We start from the raw sequence: 14,134 nt of genomic DNA on the forward strand, positions 1-14,134 counted from the left end.
ACGAGATTCATGGAGGCTTCGGAAAAATGTAATGATCAGACCGATGCAGCAATAAGAGAACAAAAAGCTCTAATAAGAGCTCATCAAGCTTTACTTAGATATCATCAAGCATTGTTCCAAAACATTGAAGATCAACTTGGTCAATTAACTACATTGTTTAATGAACGATTATCTCCACAAATTCTCGATAAAAAGCCACAACCGCATGTCATGGACATTGACACAAAATAATATACTATTTTTAAATTCCTAGAGGTCCTAAAAGAATAGCCAAATCATCCCAAACCACATCAAAAATAGTCAAGAGTTGAAGATAATTTTTTTTTGAAATCCTCAACATCACAATGTGGAGATTCAACCTCCACGACGTGGGTACAGACTGAAAAGAAAAATCATTCATACAGGCTTTTCATCCTCTGCTTCTATTTCCTTATCAAGCCAGAGTTCACCCACTTGAGCAAGAGCATATGGAATTTATGAAGAAAGTTAAGGGTATTCCTATTAACACTCCTTTGGTTGAATCCTTGGCACAAGTACCCGAATATGCAATGTTTCTTCAAGACTTACTCGACACTCACCAACAACTAGAGAGAACTTCCAAGTCCTCAGTGATCAAAGTTTCGTTGTGATTTTGGGAGAAATACCAAAAAGATGATAGATCTTGGACGCCTTACCCTTCCATGTGAAATTGGAAATAATATGAAGAATTACGATTTATCCGATTCCGGAGCAAGCATAAATTTAATACCTTATTCGTTCAATCAAATGCTCAATCTTCAAAATTTGAAGGGTACTCGAATGAAAATTCATATGGTCAATCGTTCAGTGACTTATCCTTAGGGCATAGTTGAAGATATTTTTGTAAGAATTTGGAAATTTTATTTTCCCAATTGATTTTGCAGTACTTGATATGAAAGAAGATAAAAATGTCCCAATTATCCTTAGACATCCATTTCTTAATACTGCTTGAGCCTTAGTGGATATATATGCGAGTCAAAACTCAAATTACGTGTCTGGATATGAAGAAATGACTTTTGGAGACGGTTTCAATTTCCAATGTAACTGGTGGCGCAATTTGTTTTCTACTCAAAACCCTATTTATAGAGAATTGTCTGCTGAATTCTTTGCAATGGTAAATTTTGAAGAAAAGACGACCGACCATACATACAACCGGGCTCTTGTATTCAAATTGGGAGGTGTTTATCGCTAATGTAGCCTTCGTGAATTTGCTTGCAGAATGGGGTTATATACTGAAGAAGAAACTCAATCAACCCATTTTTTCTTATTCCTACAAGGTTTTGTTCAGGACTTCAACTCGGGATTACTTGACATATGGTTCTGGAGAAGCATTTCCAATCATGAGTATAATTCGCGTGATTCTTGTGAAGGACAAATTCAGTCTCCTATTTACTGGTTCTTACATAATTTGATCACTTTCTCTTTTTACCATAAACATCCTGGTGATAAGGTGCCTACACAAAATTTGATTTATCTTTGGAGCATCATCATGCCAGGAGTTTTCTGTGACCCACCATACATGCTTGCAAGATTTTTAGGGAAGACGGCGGCAAGTTCTCGTCCTGGTAGTCCCACTACGGGTGGACATTTGGTCACTCGTTTAGCTCTCTCTTATGGATTTTTAAGTCCCAACTTTATTCAAAATCCTACGTGTTTTCAAGATACAGATTTGACGACTCTGTTCTTGAGTGTTACGTGAGTGGTGGTGAACACTGGTGAGGGATATGTCATACCCCTAGAAGATGATGAGCAACCGATTGGTTAGCAATAGTAACAACCAAGACAGAGGGGAAGGTGAAATGTTATTCCTTATGTGGAGACAGGCCAACAACACTCGAACAATTCCAAAGTTGGGTTGGTACTTATTTGGATAATTTCCGTGGTAATGTTAAATATCACAATCACACTATTGATATTTTATTTACACATCTCAATGTGGAGCCAGCACCGACCATGCCGCCTCATTACTCGTACATTCTGACGTGGGAGAAGTTGTGAACAAGGCAAGGAGATGGAGCCGGTACAAGTGGAGTATGAGAGGACGAAGATGATTATTATTTCTTTCCGTTATTAGGTTTTATTTTGTTTTATTTTGTTTTGTTTTATTTTTTAATTTTTTATTTGTTTTGTTTAAAACTTGTAACCACACTACGTGATGGATGTTTTTCTTCTTTCCACAATTTATTTGCTATATTCTAGATTTGGTAAGCTACCCTGAGAGGAAAAATGAGAGAATAGAGAATAGAACGTATGAGAAAATATGTGTCAATTGAAGTTAGGAGTCGAAGCCATAATTCGATAGGTGCTCCATTGGTAGATTTAACCCATAAAGAAGCCACATATACATGGAGTGAGAAACAAGAAGAATCATTTGAGAAACTAAAGCAGAAGTTGTGTGAAGCCCCAATTCTTTATTTACCTAGCGGATTTGAAGACTTCGTAGTCTATAGGGATACATCTTTAGTTTGGTTAGGTTGTGTTCTGACCCAAAGAGATAGGGTGATAGCACATGAATCTTGACAATTGAAAGAGCACGAGAAGAACTACACCACTCATGATCTGAAGTTGGAAGCAATAGCATTCCCCTTAAATATATGGAGGCATTCTCTCTAGGGAATAAAGTGCAAACTTTTCATTGATCATAAGATCCTCCGGTATCTCTTTAATATCAAGGAATTATGTAACATCCCATTTTTCCAGTAGCTTCAAATTCATCCCTCCGATTCTAATTAGATCATTTTGGCCCTTAGTTTGCAAGGAAGTGGAAAAAGGAGGCCCTAGTGGCAAAATGGCAAGTTTGGAAACTTAAGTAGTACGTCAGCATATATTTGGTATGTTAGGCGTACTAGGGCGCGCTCTAGTATGTTGGGTGTATACATGTGTACGCTGGGCGTATACATGTGTACGCTGGGCGTATGTTTTCCATGATGGAACCCTAACTTTTAGGGTTTATGGAGTATTTAAACACCTTATGGACCACATCCTCCCATCTCTTTCATCCTCCACACCTCCCTCAGCCATATTGAGAGAACCCTACCCTCCTAGCACACATTCTTAAGCTTACAAGTGCACTTTTGGTGCCTTCAAGAAGGAGCTTGTGCATCAACAAGCCAAGGAGGGAAGATTAGCTTGTGGATCTTGGTTCATCATCTGTATTGGGAGCTCCATAAGGTAAAAAGTTTGGAATTTTATACTTGTATGAGATAGAGCTAGTCATTTTAGCTTTATGGAAGCATTCTTGTCCTAAAAGTCCCAAAATGGTGCATGTTATATTTTGGACGAAATGAGTTGTCCTTTCAGACCTTAAAAGAGGTCCTAAGTGATAAAAATGGTGTCCCAATAGCTAGATTTGTCTCATGAATGAAGTGGAAAGGTATTAATGGATTAATACCATGTGTTAAGAACTTTCTGGACATCCAAAGTAGTAAATTTTGAGACTGTATAGTCCTATAACACATTTGGTTGATGGATATAAACTTTTGGGCTTAAGTGCTTAAGCCATTAGGAGTTTTAAGAACAGCTCACGTATGCCCCGCGTAAATCCAATACGCCCAACGTACAGGGTTAGCCACACTGATGGTGGTGAACATCAGGACAAGTATGCCCAGCTTACCAGAGGGGTACGCACGCGTACGTCCTCTGTTGGGCCTTTGGCATTTGGGCTTCGGGTTTTGGGTTGTTCATGGACTAGTTGGATTTGGGCCTTTTGTTGGACATTATGAATATAATGTTTTGGGCCAAGTTAAGATATTGGATCATGAGATTAGGCCCAATTAGGAAGTTGGGCACAATTTAGTAAATTGGACCAATAATAGGCTTTTTAAATGGATTTTCAAGTTAAAGACTTGGTATTAGGCTTTGGCCCAATAAACATAATGTACTTAATGAGTGGTATGGACCCTTAGTCAAGATTGTTATGTTGTGTAATGACTTGGTTTTATTATCTGGATAGTTCGGGATCCTTGGTGAGGCGGTGATTCGGGAGTTCGACTCTTTAGTTCGGATATGACATTACGATGTGAGTTATCCGCACTGTACTCAAGGGTACAAGGCACCAAGCCCGTCCCTTTTCAGATTGTTATCCTGATATATTATATGTTGTTATGATATGTTAGATCAGTATCCTGGTAGATAGGATGCTATGTGTTGTTATGATCTGTTAGATCGGTGTCCTAGTAGATAGGATGTTATGTGTTGTTATGATCTATTAGATCGGTATCCTGGTAGATAGGAGTTGTTATGATCTATTAGATCGGTATCCTGGTAGATAGGATGATATATGTTGTTATGATCTGTTAGACCGGTATCCTGGTAGATAGAATGGTATGTGTTGTTATGATTTGTTAGATTGGTATCCTGGTAGATAGGATGTTATACATTGTTATGACCAGTTAGATCAGTATCCTAGTAGATTGGATGTTATATGTTGCTATGATCTGTTAGATTAGTATCCTACTAGATAGTATGTTGTTATGCTGTTATGATCTGTAGATCGATTTGTCTTTCTATAGACTGTTATCTGTTATATGTGCACATGTTTGTTTGGCGGTTGAGGCTTATCTACTTTGTTCGAAAGCCAATAGACCTGTGCATTCCAACCTGTTGGTTATGGGCTGTGAGTATTCCATCCTGAGGATGATTGGACTTATAGTATGTGGGTATTTCAATCTGTTGGTTGTGGGCCTGGGTATTCTATCCCGAAGATGATTGGACCGATAGTATGTTGGCATTCCAACCTGGTGGTTGAGGGCCTGGAGTATTCTAACCCGATGGTTGACTGGACCCATAGTATGGTGTTTATGATTTAAAGTGTATTGTTGTGGGTATGGGTAACTTACCAAGCTTTCGGGCTTACAGTTTCAGTTTATTGTTTCAGGTTCAGCGGATAGCCCCGAGATGGCGAAGGTGTGACCGTACACTTCCTCGATTGATGATTATGATTTCTTGGAACTCTGATGTTTAAACTATTTCGAAAACAAATTGTAATGACTAAATGGTTTTAAATGATTTAAAATTTTTTTAATTGGCTCGAATTTTATGGATGTTACAAGTTTGTATCAGTGTCTGGTTTGAGTGAATTGGAGGAACACTAGTGTGAATCCAGTCTCAAATCAAGGAAGGATTTTCAAAATGATTTTTAACTAGTTTTCAAAATAAGTAAAAGAGGATGCGAAATGTACGATCAGCCGGAGCCAGTAAGTAGACCCCAAGATACCATACGGTTATTTTCTATTGTGATATGTTAGAACAATGATGTGTGTAAATTCAACTAGTTTTATCCCTACTTTTTATTAATAATTTGAGCACACAAAGGCAGTCAACTTGTCTTTAAGTGGTATAGATTGATAAGTGAGGTATCGAACTCAGGGAACGGGAAATTAAACTAATAGCTAATTTTAACTAAAACAAATAATAAAAGTAACGGGTTTTTCTCTAGTTTTACAAGACTAGAAACTTAGACAAACTAAATTAACTAATTAACTAAAGCAACAACTATTCACCAAATTTGATAAAGATGTTTCTATTTAGGTTCAACCAATTCACTCCTATGGTTATTTAAGTTAAGGTGGATTAATTTCTATTGGTTACCAATTATAATAGTTAGGTTCATATTCATTACTCCTAACCCTTAGACAATTAACTAATTTAAACGTTGATCAAGTGTTTAGACTAATTAATTCCCTAGATTAATTATTTGGATTAAATAAGATTTGTAATGGTTAATTAAGTTATTAATTCAATTAACCTCTTGTTGATGGTTTCTTAAACAAGCTCACACATTAATCTTCCTATTTTCTTATTAATCTTAGTTTCATAATCATTACTTCTAAGCATATGGTTTAGCATTCACATAGACATATGAGGTTAACAATTAAGTGATGTTCATGCAACCTAATTGCCTTCCAATTAACAGAAAATAGTAGTGATTAATACATAAGGTTCTTTAACAAACTTAATTTAATAAATCACCAATAGTCAATTAAGCAAAAATTAATAATTAAACCATAGGAGTTCTTTGGTATTCCCCAAAAAGAAACAAAAACGAATTTAGCTCATAATTGTAGTAGAAACAAACATGAAAACAAAGTTTACTAAAGCAAACATGTTCAATTCCTAAGTCTAAGTGGTAGCATTAACCTAATTGCTTGAATTCTTCCAACTCTTGAAGCTTAGGGTTCCTTAGCGCCTTCTGAAACTCTTAGTTGCAGCTAATCCTTCAAAAATCGCCAGGGGTCCCTTCCCATGAGATAAGGATTCATCTTTTATAGATATCCCAAAACAGGGTGTACTCGGCGAGTAGCAGAATCAACTCGCCGAGTAGGTCCATACTTATCCGTCTTGAATCAGCAGTCGTATTTATCTTCTGGCATATCCTCGTGTACTCGCCGAGTAGGGTCAATCTACTCGTCGAGTAGAACTCCTTCTTTCACTCTTTAATCTTCAATTGCTTTCCTTTTCTCCTTTTTGCTTCCAAGCATATCTTTTGGACTGAAAACACAATTCACAACATTTTAAGTACCTTTTGTCCACATTATTCACATAATTAATCAAAAATAACTAAGAATATATGTTAAATAATTACTAATTATGCACATATCAAAATACCCCACACTTGACTTTTGCTTGCCCCCAAGCAAAACTAAATTTTAAACATATTAAAATCACATTAATAACTCCAATCTAACCCAGCCATTATGCCAACACCGCAACGCATGCATTTGTGTCTAAAATTTCCTAAAAACCCCCCATACTTCAAATACTCACAATCCTCATAAACATTCACCCACTCACCCCGAACTATGCTCATTTTATGCAACCCTCCGAATCCATCCTCAGAAAATCTCTTTACCCTCAAGGTATTTTTAATTTAGAAACCCAAGCATACATATTCTAGAATTACAACTTTTCGATACCACTATGGAATTCTTTGAATTCTTCACTTTCTTGATAATTTGATCTTTGATATCTTCGAATTCACCAACTTGTATTGACTTTTGGTATCTTCAACTTTTTGGATTTCTTGGAATTTTGATCTTTAGATCTTCACTTCATTTGCTCCAAAATTCCTATAACTTTTTCTAGTAATTCTTTTTTTTTTTTCATGTATTTCTCAATATATATACTTTTTTTTTCACTCAAATCCCTACATGCTTAAGCAAGGGCGCTCAATCTCAACCTTTATTGGCTAATGATAAAAACTTTCCTGGATACATTTCAGGTTTAGGCTGCTAAACATATTGCATCCCTCAGGCTGAGCAAGGTCGTGTTTTTGTCTCATGATTTCACTGAAATAAGGAAGCCACAAATGCACTAGAACGTATATAGGCTCAACTAAACATTTGGGTTTTCATGCAATTATTAACACAATTCTAATATGGAATCCTAATTTTTTTTTTTACCAAAATTTTCTAATTTAAGACCCTAGCATTTTTTTGGTATGCAACAAATTTTTTTTAAAAATTATCCTAAATTAAGATTCTAAGTGTTCTAAGATGTGACTAACCCCCTAGCCCACACTTATTTTATGCAATGCCCTCATTGCATATTATACCAACTAAAAATGCAAATAGAGAGAAAGTTGGAACAAACTCCCCTGGGGTAGTAGTTGCTAGGTTGACACTCTCTTCTTCAACTCCTTCTTCTAGTGACTTTAACCATGGGAACAGCTCATCCATGGCACGGGCATCATACGTCTCGTGTGGTTGATAGCTAGAAAAACTCCAAGGAAAAAAGTTGTTGCACAATCTTCAGTAGTAATGCATAAAGAGTATATGAATGGCGCAGCAAAACTAGCCAGAACAAATCAGAAACTCCTCCTGCAGCAGGTTACTCGGCGAGTAGGTTAGCAAACTCGGCGAGTAGAACTCGATTGGCAAAGTAGTTCGTGCGAAAGCAGATGTACTCGCCGAGTAGTGTTAGTGCACTCGGCGAGTAGAGCTTAGATTTCCAGAATTCTATGAACTGCTGTCTCTCTTTATGTTGGTGTTGACATGGAAATATAAATGTACTCTCCCGTGAACTTCCTAAGCAGCAACACTTCATAAAGCTCTCGATTCGTACGGACTCAATCCTAGGAACAAGACTCCATAATCACTCATAAAGACTCTCATTCCTCTCTTGGCCCTTCCTAATTAGCATGCTTCCTAGCTTCAATAACTGAAAAGAAAACTAAAAGTAACACTAACATTCCAACCACATAGCCAAATTCAGCATGTCCACAATTGTCTTAAAACAAACATCATAACCAAACAAAATCAAATAAAATCTTCATTCTTCCTCTTCCATGCCGGCTCCTCCAGCCCCACTACCTCCTTCTCCACCCCTTCTTCGCATCCTCTCGTCCCAATCCATAATATAAGGGTAGCCGGGTCCCGGTCGCGGGGTAATATGCATTTGTAGGAAAAGATACTCGAAGGATTGATTGGTGTAATTAACCCCTCGCCCAATATCATCCAAGTAGTGTCGATACTCCACTTGGTTCCATCCCTCGTTATCCTCCACCGGAATAACCGGTGGGTCTTCTCGTACCCGCTCGCTCCTTGGCCTAACCCGCCTTCCCGACTCCTCGGGGACCGCCGGCTCATCCTCATTCGGGATAGTAAAAGAGTCACCAAAATTTTCAACTATCCGAGCCCTCCTATAAAGTGCAGTGTTGAACGGAGGAGGGTGGATAATCGTTAGTGTTTGAGCTTGCGGCAATTCCAAGATCCCAAATGATCTCGCAAGCCGAGTAATGAACATGCCCCCATTGATCTTCGAGTTTATCTTCTCCTTGACCGCTCCATCCGCAAGAAATTTAGCAATGCAGTACGGGAGGTTGCAGAAGACAGTAGGAGTGATGATACTCCACAAGTAAAAGATATCAAGGGTGGGAACTTTGTCCCCATCCTTCCGCATGTTGATCGTGCTTGCAACGAACCGATGAATGAGCCGATGGATTGGAGAACGGATATGACCTTCTTGAGCAGTGGAAGGTATGTAGACCCGGTTAGCAATTGTACTCCACCATGTCGACGCCACCACCCCCTCGGGAAGTTCTTTGTAGGTATTCTCCAAGAAGGCTTCAAAGTATTCCGTCATCGACATGTCTTGATCGTAGATGCCCAACCGCCAAGAGAACTCAACCATGTTGCATTGTCGCAGCTCCCCACCCAAAGAAAACGAGATCGTGTTTGGATTGTAATACTCACTACCACCTCGGAATGAAATGGTAGCAAAGAATTCCCAGCACAACTCCGCGTATACTGGCTCTTGGATTTTAAACAATTGCAACCAACCATCACAAGTGATGTTGGCATAACCCAAGTTACAATCTTTCACCAAATATGGAGTAAGTTCCTCTTCCAAGCCGACATTTCCCATCCATCCCCAATCCACTGCATTTGGTAAGTGGATTTCTTTCTGTCACAGCGCTTCCAACCTGTTTAGGGCTCGAGTTTTGGAGGATTTGGAGGTGATTTGTTGAAAGGCTAACCATGTCATATCACCATGGCCTCCTCCACGTGATGACTGACCTCTCCTTGCCATGCTATCTGCATAAACATACCAAAAACACCGCAACAAACAACACCCAATAATTAAAACAGGAAAATTTTTGATCTGATTGGAACCTACTCGCCGAGTACACGAACGTACTCACCGAGTAGTATGAACTTTTTGACAGATCGAGATCGGATCTGTGTAATCTGTGTAATAGTCCAAATTGTTCATAGGGTTTTGTTGTAATTACTTATCTAACCATAGATCCTGAAGAAATTACTCCTAACAACTTCTAATTCATGAGTAAATCAAAGCCCTAAAAATTGGGAAAAACTCCCCAAATCCGAAATCATAACAAATATGGGAAGATATGTGATAAAGATTGGACCTTTCATAAAATTAAAGGGTAAAGATGTTACCTTGTTGCTTGAATGAAGAGAAAGAAGAAGTAAATTGGGGAGATCTTGAATAATACTTAGAGATGCGGCTGAGAGGAAATGCTCGGCGAGTGTGGAGATTAATTGGTGAGTAATAATAATTTTTACAGGTTTTATTTTACTGGGTTTGAACCGGATACTCGCCGAGTAGAATGGGTCTACTCGCCGAGTAGACACGCGTGTTATCGACTTTTGGCTGTAAGTGGACATTTACTCGCCGAGTATAGTCGATATACTCGCCGAGTAGATGTCACAGGTTGAATTTTTTTTTAAATTTGCCAATTTTAATGTATGAATTCATTTGTTTAGCCCTTCCACCCCACACTCACAGTAGATCTTGTCCTCAAGCACTTAGAGACATAGAATAAATGAAGAAGAATGCAAAAAAAACAATATGAAAAATAAAGAAAAGGAAAGAAAATGCAAACGTGAAACTCGGGTTGCCTCCCGAGAAGCGCTTCTTTTGATGGAGTCATTAGCTGGACTCCGCCCCGTCTACGTGTTTGCGATTCCTCACAGTAGCAGCTCGTCCAATCCTTCATTTCGGGGGACTCCTTCTTCATATTTCTTCACTCTATGACCATTGACTTTAAATGGTGTGCCGTCTCTTGATATCAATTCTATAGCCCCGTGAGGAAACACCGTCTTGACCAAAAAGGGACCATCCCACCTTGATTTGAGTTTGCCCGAGAAAAGTTTTAATCGGGAATTGAAAAGTAGTACTTTTTGGCCTTCATGGATGTCTTTGCTCTTGATTCTTTGGTCATGCCATCTCTTGGTCTTTTCTTTATAGAGCCACGAACTAGAATAAGCCTCATTCCAGAGTTTTTCAAGGGCATTCATTTGCATTAACCGGTTGGTCTTCAATTCTTCTATATCAAAGGTGCACCTCTTTAACGCCCAATATGCCTTATGCTCAATCTCAACCGGTAAATGGCATTGCTTTCCATAAACTAACCTATATGGTGTAGTACCAATAGGTGTTTTGAAAGCGGTACGGAATGCCCATAGCGCGTCATCCAATTTATCCGACCATTCCTTGCGGTTGCTTCCCACCGACTTCTTTAAAATACGCTTCAAGGCTCAATTGGTCACTTCAGTTTGTCCACTCGTTTGTGGGTGGTATGACGTGGAGAACTTATGGGTCACCCCATATTTCTTGAGCACCTTTTCCAATTGATCATTGGAAAAGTGTGTGCCTCGGTAACTAATTAGGGCCTTCGGAACACCAAACTGAGAGAATAGTTTTTTTAAGAATCGTACCACTACCCGTCCGTCATTTGTAGGTAAAGCCTGCGCCTCCGCCCATTTTGAAACATAATCTACCGCCACTAGGATGTACTTGTTTCCTTTGGATGTGGGAAAAGGTCCCATGAAGTCAATACCCCATACGTCGAACACCTCACACACTTGAATGCTATGTTGTGGCATTTCATTTCGAGATGAAATGTTTCCCACCCTTTGACAAGCATCACATTCTTTGACATATTGGGCTACATCTTTGAAGATTGTAGGCCAATAGAACCCAATGTCAAAGATCTTCTTTGCAGTATAGTGTGCTCCATGATGTCCTCCCATGGGCCCGCTATGGCAGTGTTCTAGTATTCTTCGGCTTTCCTTTCCGAACACACATCTTCTTATAATTCCATCCGCATAGCTTCGAAAGAGGTATGGATCGTCCCAAAAGTAATATTTGATCTCCGCGAAGAATTTCTTCTTTTGTTGACTACTGTAATCCTTCGGGACGTAATTTGTAGCTAAATAGTTAGCTATGTCTGCGAACCATGGCTCCTCTCCCACGGACACCATAATGTATTCATCCGGAAAGTCGTCTCCATCCTTATCTTCTTGCAATTTCGGGTTCTCGAGCCTAAATAAATGATCGGCCGCGACGTTCTCCATTCCTTTCTTGTCTCGTATCTCTATATCGAATTCTTGAAGAAGCAGCACCCATCGTATTAGTCTTGGCTTGGCATCCTGTTTGGAAAACAAATACTTGATAGCCGAGTGGTCAGTAAAAACAGTGGTTTTAGATAAAACCAAGTAAGGGCGAAACTTGTCAAAAGCGTAAACCACGGCTAACAATTCTTTTTCAGTAGTAGTATAATTCTCTTGGGCAGGATTTAAGGTCTTGCTTGTATAATAGATGGGTTGAAAGTGCTTATCAACCCTTTGACCAAGGACCACTCCTAGTGCATAGTCACTAGCATCACACATGATCTCGAAGGGTAAGTTCCAATTTGGTGCTATAATGATCGGGGCATTAGTTAATTTTTCCTTTAGAAAGTCAAATGCCTCTAAACACTCTTTAGTAAAATTAAAGGGTGCATCTTTTAGTAATAATTGTGTTAGAGGTTTCGTGATTTTGGAAAAATCTTTTATAAAACACCGGTAAAAACCTGCGTGTCCCAAAAAACTTCTAATGCCCTTCACATTAGTTGGTGGGGGTAATTTGGAAATGGTGTCTATCTTTGCCCGATCCACCTCAATTCCCTTTTTAGAGACTTTGTGTCCCAAAACTATACCCTCCTTGACCATGAAGTGACACTTCTCCCAATTTAGGACCAAGTCGGTTTTCTCACACCTAGCAAGCATAGAGTCAAGGTTTGTGAGGCAGTCATTGAAAGAAGATCCGAATACAGAAAAGTCATCCATAAAGACCTCCATGAATTTTTCCACCATATCATGGAATATGGCGGTCATGCACCTTTGAAATTTCGCAGGTGCATTGCAAAGTCCAAAAGACATGCGTCTATAGGCGTAAGTCCCGCTTGGGCATGTAAAGGTGGTCTTTTCTTGGTCCATTGGGTCTATGGGTATTTGAAAATACCCTGAAAACCCATCTAAAAAACAGTAGTAGCTGTGGCCCGATAGTCTCTCTAACATTTGATCTATGAAAGGAAGGGGAAAATGGTCTTTGCGAGTGGCATCGTTTAGCTTTCGATAATCGATGCACACTCGCCAACCGGTTACCGTTCGTGTTGGAATTAACTCGTTCTTTTCGTTGGTAATGACCATCATTCCTCCTTTCTTGGGCACCACTTGGACCAGACTCACCCATGGGCTATCGGAGATGGAGTAGATGATTCCTGCATCCAAAAGCTTGACCACCTCCTTCTTGACGACTTCTTGCATGTTCGGGTTTAATCATCTTTGATGTTGCACCACCGGCCTTGCTCCTTCTTCTAAATTGATTTTGTGAGAGCAGTAGGATGGGCTTATTCCCTTGATGTCGGAGATGCTCCATGCGATGGCTCTTTTTCTTTTCTTTAACACGCGTATAAGCTCCTCCTTTTCCGTCTTGGATAGGTCTGAGGCTATGATCACAGGCTTCTGATTTCCTTCTTCCAGAAAGGCATACTCCAGATGGTCAGGTAGTATTTTAAGCTCCAATTTGTTGTGCAAAGTGACGGACTCGCCGAGTGCAGGTTTGGTACTCGGCGAGTTGGTAGCTGCTTTCACGACTTCTGGCTTTTCTTCAGATGTACTCGGCGAGTAGATCGGGTCTACTCGGCGAGTAGGGCTTTCAGATTGCTTCTTTATTTCTTCATACTCCGCTTCTTCCAACAGTCTTTCAATCTCTAGTAAGTCCTTTTCTGGGTCAAATACTTCATCGAAAGCTGCAAACTTGCTGGAATCTTCAGGTATGTCTTCCTCCAATAGTTCGTCAAGCATGTCGATTGAGAAAGTCGTGTCGTCACTACTCCTTGAGTACTTCATGGCTTGGTCTACCCCAAATGTCACTGAATCGTCCCCAACTCACAATGTGAGCTTAGAATCTCTCATGTCTACGATAGCGCTAGCGGTGTTGAGGAAGGGCCTTCCAAGGATAATTGGCACTTGCGGATCCGCCTCCATGTCGAGAATGATGAAATCAGCCGGGAAGACAAATTTGTCTACTTTCACTAGCAAATCTTCACAAATGCCTCTTGGGAAAGTAACATTCTTGTTTGCCAAATGAATTGCCATTCGAATTGGCCTGGGCTCCTGGAGGTCCATCTTCTTAAAGAACGAGTATGGCATAAGGTTCACGCTTGCTCCAGAATCAGCTAAGGCATGAATTGCAGCCAAGTTGCCAAATTGGCAAGGCAAAGTTAAGCTCCCCGGATCACCCTTCTTCTTTGGTAATTTGTTTAGCATTGCGGCGGAGCAATTCTCATTAAGCACTTCCTCCATCTTTCTTCTGTTTGTGAGGAGTT

This window comes from Lactuca saligna, chromosome 6, assembly GCF_052625555.1.
Source record: "Lactuca saligna cultivar CGN05327 chromosome 6, ASM5262555v1, whole genome shotgun sequence".
In the NCBI taxonomy this organism is placed as follows: Eukaryota; Viridiplantae; Streptophyta; class Magnoliopsida; order Asterales; family Asteraceae; genus Lactuca; species Lactuca saligna.